Genomic DNA, 7,951 nt, shown 5'->3' with positions numbered 1-7,951 from the left:
TTGTTCCCCAATCTGATTAAATTTTAAAAATTCTGATAAATTTGCATTTTGATAAATAAGCCCCTAAAAGCTACATTATACATGAAAGGAGAGGAGTTCTTTGCCACCACAAGGGAAGTCAGTTTTCCTTTAAAAGAGCTCACAGAGTTTCTGCAGAGATGTGTGCAGCCATTACCCTGCGAGTTCATAAGAAAAACACATAATATACAAATACAGTATTTTCTCTATCGATAGCTATAGATAAATGTAGTTACACAATATAAAGTGCATCACACAATGATACCAATTTATGTGGCTGTGCCTAGAACTGAGGCGTTTTAGGGGGCAACGAGGACCCCCCTACTAGTCAGATGTAAAGCAAGTTGTCTGCTATCAGTAATAATAAGCATCCAGAGAGTTAGAATGGAATCTGTATTTCTGTAAGAAATAATAAAAAGCAAACATATTGCTTAATGACAACCTTAGGTAAAACAAGTGTTCAGCATAAGCCCTATTCATTGGACTAATGCTGGAATAAAGGATATATAGCCAAAGCACAGAAGATTCATATATATGCTGAAGCTTTCAGTTTATTATGAACGGTCCCAGTAAATACAGACAGAAGGAGCACAGTGTAAGAACTGTCTGTGGTTTAGTATGAATAATGAAATCTAAACTTACATTTGGTTTATATACCTGAATTTAACAGCCTTAGTAATTCTTCCCTTGTGTCTCCAATAATATTCCCCGAGCTGAACTTCCTGTAATATGCAGCAACGTATCATCCCAAATAAAATGTAGAATAGTAACCGGTCACTCAGTGGGAAATTCTGATGTTAGTTAAAGTGGAAAGTGCCAAAAAGTGCATGCAATGGTGCATCCATCCAAATGCAATTCACAAAGGTACACTCTACCATGCTGGTGTATAAGGAGGTGAAATAGAGATTTATTTCATGTAAATAGTTAATGCAATATTAAGTGCAGCCAGAAGGTGGCACCAGCCCCTAAGGTTGGCCTTTAGAGGAATTTCACCAGCCACAGGGGGCCCAGGTACATGTGCCCTGCAACTAAATGCTGTTTTCTTCTGCTTTGCTGAATAAAGTGGTACGTGCAAAGTACAGGGTACAGCGATGCAAGGGAGCTGCACCTGCAACTGGGTTGCACCTAATGAATCATAACTAATCACTGTTAACAGCTGAAATTCTGCAATTTGTACCTTCATTAATGAAATAAAAAATTTAAGGTAATACACTAAGACTATAAGGCGCATTCTCTTGCCTAAACGCATAGGGTCAGATTTACTAGAAGGCAAAGTGGTCGTCGCTAGTGAAAATTCACCAGAAATCCCATCTGCAGGGACATCGCCAATTTACTAACAGGCGTAGAGGACAATTCGTTAGCGAAAGAAATCGTCGCCAGTGCAGTTTTGCGCCCTATCGTCAGGCAAATTTTTGCTTGATCTTAGACCTGGTGAATTGATAAGATGAAGCTACATCCTCCTCAGTCTTATGTCAGTGACATCATATCCTGTATGCCGAAAAGTCATAAAAGTTCTGCAAAAAAACACTGGCGTTTTTTTAATATTTTACAGCAAACATTAAAAATGTTTGTGTTAATTTGTAATACCCATTTGATGGGCATGCCACATTTATTTTAGGTTGGGCTTGTGCCTAGGGCGACTTGGACATGTATAATAAAAAGTGGCCACATTAGCACCAACATCTCTAATAAAGACATATATACGACCTATATGTACCCACCCTATTCAAATTGGCTTAAGCGTAAGAGTACTAATGAAGTTTCGCTAGGTAGGAACAAATGTTAGCGAAAGTTTGCTATGAAATGCTCGCGCTGATGAATTAACGCTAGTGAAACTGCGCTACCGTTCAGTTGCTGAGACTCAAATTCACATTTTAGTGAACCAGTGTAGATGTAGCGAATTTGCACCTGGTGTGGCAGAGTGTGGCGAAGCCTTTTCAGGCGGAAATTCGCCCTTTAATGAATTTAACCATGTTTTTTTCCCACAATGCAGAATTTCCCCCAAAATTATGGAGCCATTGCGGATGCAAGTGAGCATTTCACTTGTCACAAATGCGCTGCACCAACTGCAATTTCAGGTGATTTGGCAAAAAAGATGCAACTGTGTGCATGCTTTGTCACAATCAGACAGAATTGTGCAGAATATTTCCTAGTATAATTTCCAGCGTTCACTGGGCGAGCAACCTCTGGTCAAGATCCTTACAGTGCAAATGTGCCGCACAGACACTGAGCACAAAGGGAACCCTGGAGCTCCAGGTTTCCCCTGTGTCTAAAAAATTTGCAGCATTGATCAATTCCAGAGGCAGAAAGGACTGAATGGCGCTAAACACAATTATACGGTAACTTTAAAGGGCATGTAAAGTCTAAAATAGAATAAGGCTAGAAATGCTGTATTTTGTATACTAAATATAAACATGAACTTACTGCACCAGAAGCCCAACCAAAGTTGGCCACAGGGGGTTGTCATCTTGTTACTTTGTTAAACATCTTTGCCTGACCCTGACCCTGCACATGCTCAGTGTGGTCTGGGCTAATTAGGGATTGTCATAAACTGCTTCAGTTCTGCATGGCTGGGAAGTAAGACGGGGGGCTCCCCCTGCTGTTCATAAGTATGATTGTTTCCCTGCTCAGCAGTTAGGGACCATCTGACAATTCCTATCCACAGCAGTAAATGAAGGGAGAATTTCACTGCATAAAAACAGTACACATTTTTTAATTAAAGTATATTGGAGATAGGTTTCTTTTTCATTATAGAAAGTAAAAATTGGATTATTTTTTTGGCCTTTAGGAGCAACTTGCTGCAAGGCAAAGTGCAAGTTAAGCATTGCGTCTGTGGCCTTACAGCTTATGTGGATATAATGTTCCTTCGTTTTATTGATTTGGCTTGACTATGGGGGAAGGTCGTACCATAGTTCAGAGCTTTTTGGATAATGGGTTCCCTGAGAACGGATAATAGTTTTAGAAAAAAAAGACATCTAAGCCAATGTGCAGTCAATGTATCAATGCAGATATGACACTTTATAGGGGAAATGTAATAAAATTCCCAAAGAGAACACATTTGCACAGAAGTAAGAATAAAAATTCACATGTCGCAATGTAATATTCTTCGTTAATGCTTTGCGACTATTATTTTGCATTGTGAACCTGCTTGAGGTGATGTAAACTTTTGGAGCAAACATAGCAACTTTTCCATTATTAATACGTTTTATTACACACATTGCGCACTATAATCGCAAACTATAAAACTCTTAATCGCTTTGCGAACATTTATTCACATTACGAACGAATTGCTCCCAATTTTTGTGTTAGCAACCAATATTACATTCCCTATTTGAATTCTTACATTATGCCACAAGAGGGCAGTCAAGCTATACCTTCCATTCCCTGTATATCTATATTTTATTGATTCATTTAATGTGTTGCCATACAGAGGAGTACTTTTTGGTAGAGCTGTGTGCTCCTTGAACAAGGAAAAGAAAAAATCCAAAGTAATGTAATTTGTCACACGACTCCCTAATCAATCATTTCATTATAAAAAGGTTCTTGGAGTTCCCTAATCAATCATTTCATTATAAAAAGGTTCATGGAGTTTCTCTGTGTCTTTACAATAATATTCTTATATTTTAAAACAGGGGGTGCATTATTCATTATCTATTTATGCAGTATATATATTCAAACACTTGCAAAATCTTGCCGTATTCAACTGCACAACATTGCCGGAATACGACCATATCTCAGTTCAGAATCAACTAAAAAACGTATTCAGTCTCTCATCATCTCCCGCCTTGATTATTGCAACCTACTCCTCGCAGGTATTCCAACAAGTCATCTTTCACAACTCCAATCTGTTCTAAATGCGGCCGCTAGACTCATTCATCTATCTCACCGCTCAACATCAGCTGCTCCCATATGTATGTCCCTTCACTGGCTCCCAATCTCCTCTAGAATCAAATTCAAATTACTTACACTCACATTCAAGGCCCTTAATAATGAAACCCCTCCCTATATTTCATCTCTGATCTCCAAATAAACTCCTTTACGCAACCTTCACTCTGCTTCTGATCTTCGCCTCTCTTCTTCTCTCATCACTTCAGCCCATTCTCGTCTACAAGACTTCTCTCGGGCTTCTGCTTTTCTCTGGAACTCTCTGCCTCGAGCTGTCAGACTTTCTCCTTCTTTCCAAACTTTCAAACACTCCTTAAAGACCCATCTGTTTAAAGAAGCTTATTCAATGTACCTTAATTAATCAATCATTGCTGAATCAAAAATCACAAAGTTGTTTCTAAAATCCTAATGTCTCAATTGTACCCTAACCTTTACTTTGTAAACTCTAATTTGTAGGGCCCTCTAATCCTATTGTACTCTGTAACCCTTGTTTGTTATCCTCCATTTATTCCTTGTTTGTCATAACTAATAGTGATGGGCGAATTTGTGGCGTTTCGCTTTGCCGAAAAATTCACGAATTTCCTGTGAAATTCATGAAATGGTGAAAAATTTGCAAAACGGCGCCGACATCCATTTTTTGATGGTGGCGAATTTTGTGGCAGTTTTGCAAGTTTATTTTATGTGGCTAATTGCGGGAATTCACTGTGAATTCGCGCCTGGCGAATACATTTGCCCATCACTAATAACTAAGATAAAGAACTGGGTATCTTGTCGGTGCTATATAAATAAATGATGATATAAATATATATATTTATATATTTGTAAGTACACACACAAGCTAGGCATTCTTACCACCCACTACTGTGCCTTTAAATTGTATGCACAAGCTCACAGTTCATAAGACACGTTTGTATGTTGGAGAAAAGCTTGAAACTCCTAATTTACTTGAAAGCATGGGCATGGCATTAGCTATCCCATTTGCCAGTGCTATGGCTGATCTGATTTGTTAAGAACGTTATGTTTTCTTAGTTTATAAATTTCACATCATTGTTAAATGTGCCTTACAAAGTCTTACAATGGATCAGGTATCCAAGTGCTACTGGCAATGCAATGAGGGTTATGGGTCAGGTCTGGTAGAAAATTTTGCTTTACAGTCCAATCAGCTTCTCTTCCAGCTTCCCTCTACCCAAAAATGATGTTGCATTGACTCAGATATACCCTCAACAGCGGTGCTTCAACTTGCTCCAGGTTTTGGGTTTTCCAGACTTCCAGTGAATCAGCATTTGGGGGGTTTATCGGCCATGTTCCAGATAAAACAGGGAAGAGTACAAATAATTGCCTTTAATTTCATGTCTTCAGACAAGGTATCCACATCAACACTGGAGTCTCAAGTAAATGTTAGGTTTCTCCAATCTTTTAAAAACCTAAATGGAGTTTGGTTTTTAAAGGCAGCTCCAAAATAAATTCTGGCCCCTGGAGAACTACATACATGCAGCCATATAAGCATCAACAGAGAATTGTGCTAGGGAATGCTGCAAGCAGAAATTTCCATAGATATGCAAAAATTAGCATGATCGGCCATGTTTTTTTGCCCTACCTTTCAAAAGGAAGAGACCTGCGTTCCCACCATGAAAACAGCTCTGACTGCATTTGGCAGCACTGTATTCATGTGAAATGGACAGGGTTGGCACTTTGGGGTGCGCCATTGGCATTACTTAATGCTTTTGCATTTGTGTCGGGAGTCAAAGGAAATTACCTCCACTAGCTCTGTGCTGGGAAAATGGCAACAACCAATGTGTAATAAAAGCTATGACTGTAAATATTGAGATATGGGAGCAGTGTGATAATTGTTTAGGGCCAGGGTCGGACTGGAGCCTTGGGGGCCCACTGGGGCTGCAAATGAAGGGCCCTCCTGGCAATCCCCCGGGGTCTGATTTCCTGGCCCGCCGTGCACTGCACGTGCATGCGCCAACACGGGATGCTGAGCCACACAGACGGGTTTATTTTTTTATGGGGCAGCCAGAGAGAGCAATTCTGGGCTATCAGGGGCCCATGAGGGCCGGGGTCCACCGGGTTTTTTCCCAGTGTCCCGCCGGCCCAGTCCAACACTGTATAGAGCAGTCCCTTACTGTAAGCCACCAGATGATAACTCTGTACTCTGAGGCCAGCCTAGTTGCCTATTTAACCTCAGCCTAGTTGCCTATTTAACTTATTCTACAGGATAGAATATATTTATTTGGCAGGCATCACAATGTAAAAAACGGAATAAAAATGGCATAATTTTTTTAACAAATTTTTCTTTGAGCAACTTCCACCAGATCTTATTTAAAAAGTCCTGAAGCAGTGGAAAATAACAGTGGAAAATCTGGAGTTCGCATAGCGTTAAATATAACACACCTTGATTGGCATTTATTTTACACCATTTTTTGTAAATTTCGTTTTACACAGTGTTATGTTTTGGTAGCCGAGGATGAGTAGAGTATAACAGTGCTTTATTAGCAGGTTCATGCAGCCGTTACACTTCAACTCTAATACAGTCTAGAAAGTGCTATGTACACATTATAACTGTTGTGCACAGTGACACCTACAGGCCCTTTGTATAAACACCACATATTCCCCCAATAGTAGGAAAGCATTTTGGCAAATGTAATAAACAACAATGCATCTGAAAGCAATATTATACATTATTCACATTACATAGTTCTGGGTCCATACAGGTAGTTTTCTGTTTTAAAGTATTAGAGTGGATGCGTAGAGTATAACAGTGCTTTATTAACAGGTTCATGCAGCCATTACTCTTCAACTCTAATACTTTAAAACAGTCTAGAAAGTACTATGTACACAGTATAACTCTTGTGCACAGTGACACCTACAGGCCCTTTGTATAAACACCACACACAGCATTATAAATAGGCCCCCAAACGTAATTGTGTTGCTTCAAAGAATTAGAAGGTCCCATAAGATGTGTTGGCTATGGCTGGATAAAGATTCAAGTTGTTGAAGATTCATTGGCTCAATGATGTCTGATACTCACCCCTTTAACGTTGTATTTGTCTATGTGACACATTTTCCTTGTGTGTTTCCTTCCCACATAATTTATGGTTAAAGTCTTAATGCAATCTGCCAGTTTACTCAAGATTTGGGCCCAACCTTCTGACTTTGTGCTATAAATATATTGCTATAGTAAGCAAATACAAAGAAGGACTATTCAAGCCAAGCTTACGCATGCTTATATTATAAACCCATGATAAATCCAAGGAAAGGGTCAAGTTGTTAAACTTTTAAGTGCTTTGTTCTTTGTTCAACTTGAAAGCCGGCAGATTTTGTATTAACGAGAAAGTCTGCCTAAAACCTAACTTGTGCTAATCACTACAAACATTTTCCTAATAAGCTTTCATTCAGCAATATTGCCCTGGGCTTTTGCCATACTAGTTTAGAAAGGAAAATTCGTAGGGATAAATATGATAATGAAATTGTTAAGCCACCATACCAGGTCAAGGCAAACCTATATGGTGGTCCTAACTATTTAACTATTTAACATCCAAGGGGTTGGAGTGCAACGTGTTGCTCATAAACCATTGGTTGGTGGTCTTTGTCATGGAGTATTGGCTGTAACATTTTTGGAGCAAACACCCTCTTGGAGGTCTAACCTTTAGTCGTGGCCCCTTACAATTATACATAACAAGCTTGGAACTGATTGATGTAAGAGCCATTCAGGTAAGAATATCTAAGACATCATATACTGTAAATGTTCACCCAAAATATTGATAGGTGCCAGCACATCAGATTGAGAACAGTAAATAATTCCATCCTATAAGTAGAAACTTTTTCTCAAGGAAAGTAAATCCTATATTTTGCAGGCATAATATCACAATGACACCAAGTTACTTTTGGAAAGAAGCAGAAACGTTCACCACACAAAACAACCAGGGCTGGATTTACAAACAATGTGCCCCTAGGCTGGCTCCGGTCGCCCCCCCTTTGCCCATGTCCGTGTCTCCCTACCTGTCCTTGTACCCTTCCCTATCACTGTCTGCTTCCCCCTCCT

This window comes from Xenopus laevis, chromosome 6S (genome assembly GCF_017654675.1).
Source record: "Xenopus laevis strain J_2021 chromosome 6S, Xenopus_laevis_v10.1, whole genome shotgun sequence".
NCBI lineage: Eukaryota > Metazoa > Chordata > Amphibia > Anura > Pipidae > Xenopus > Xenopus laevis.
The sequence above is the reverse complement of the archived record's forward strand: the minus strand, read 5'-3'. Positions refer to the sequence as shown.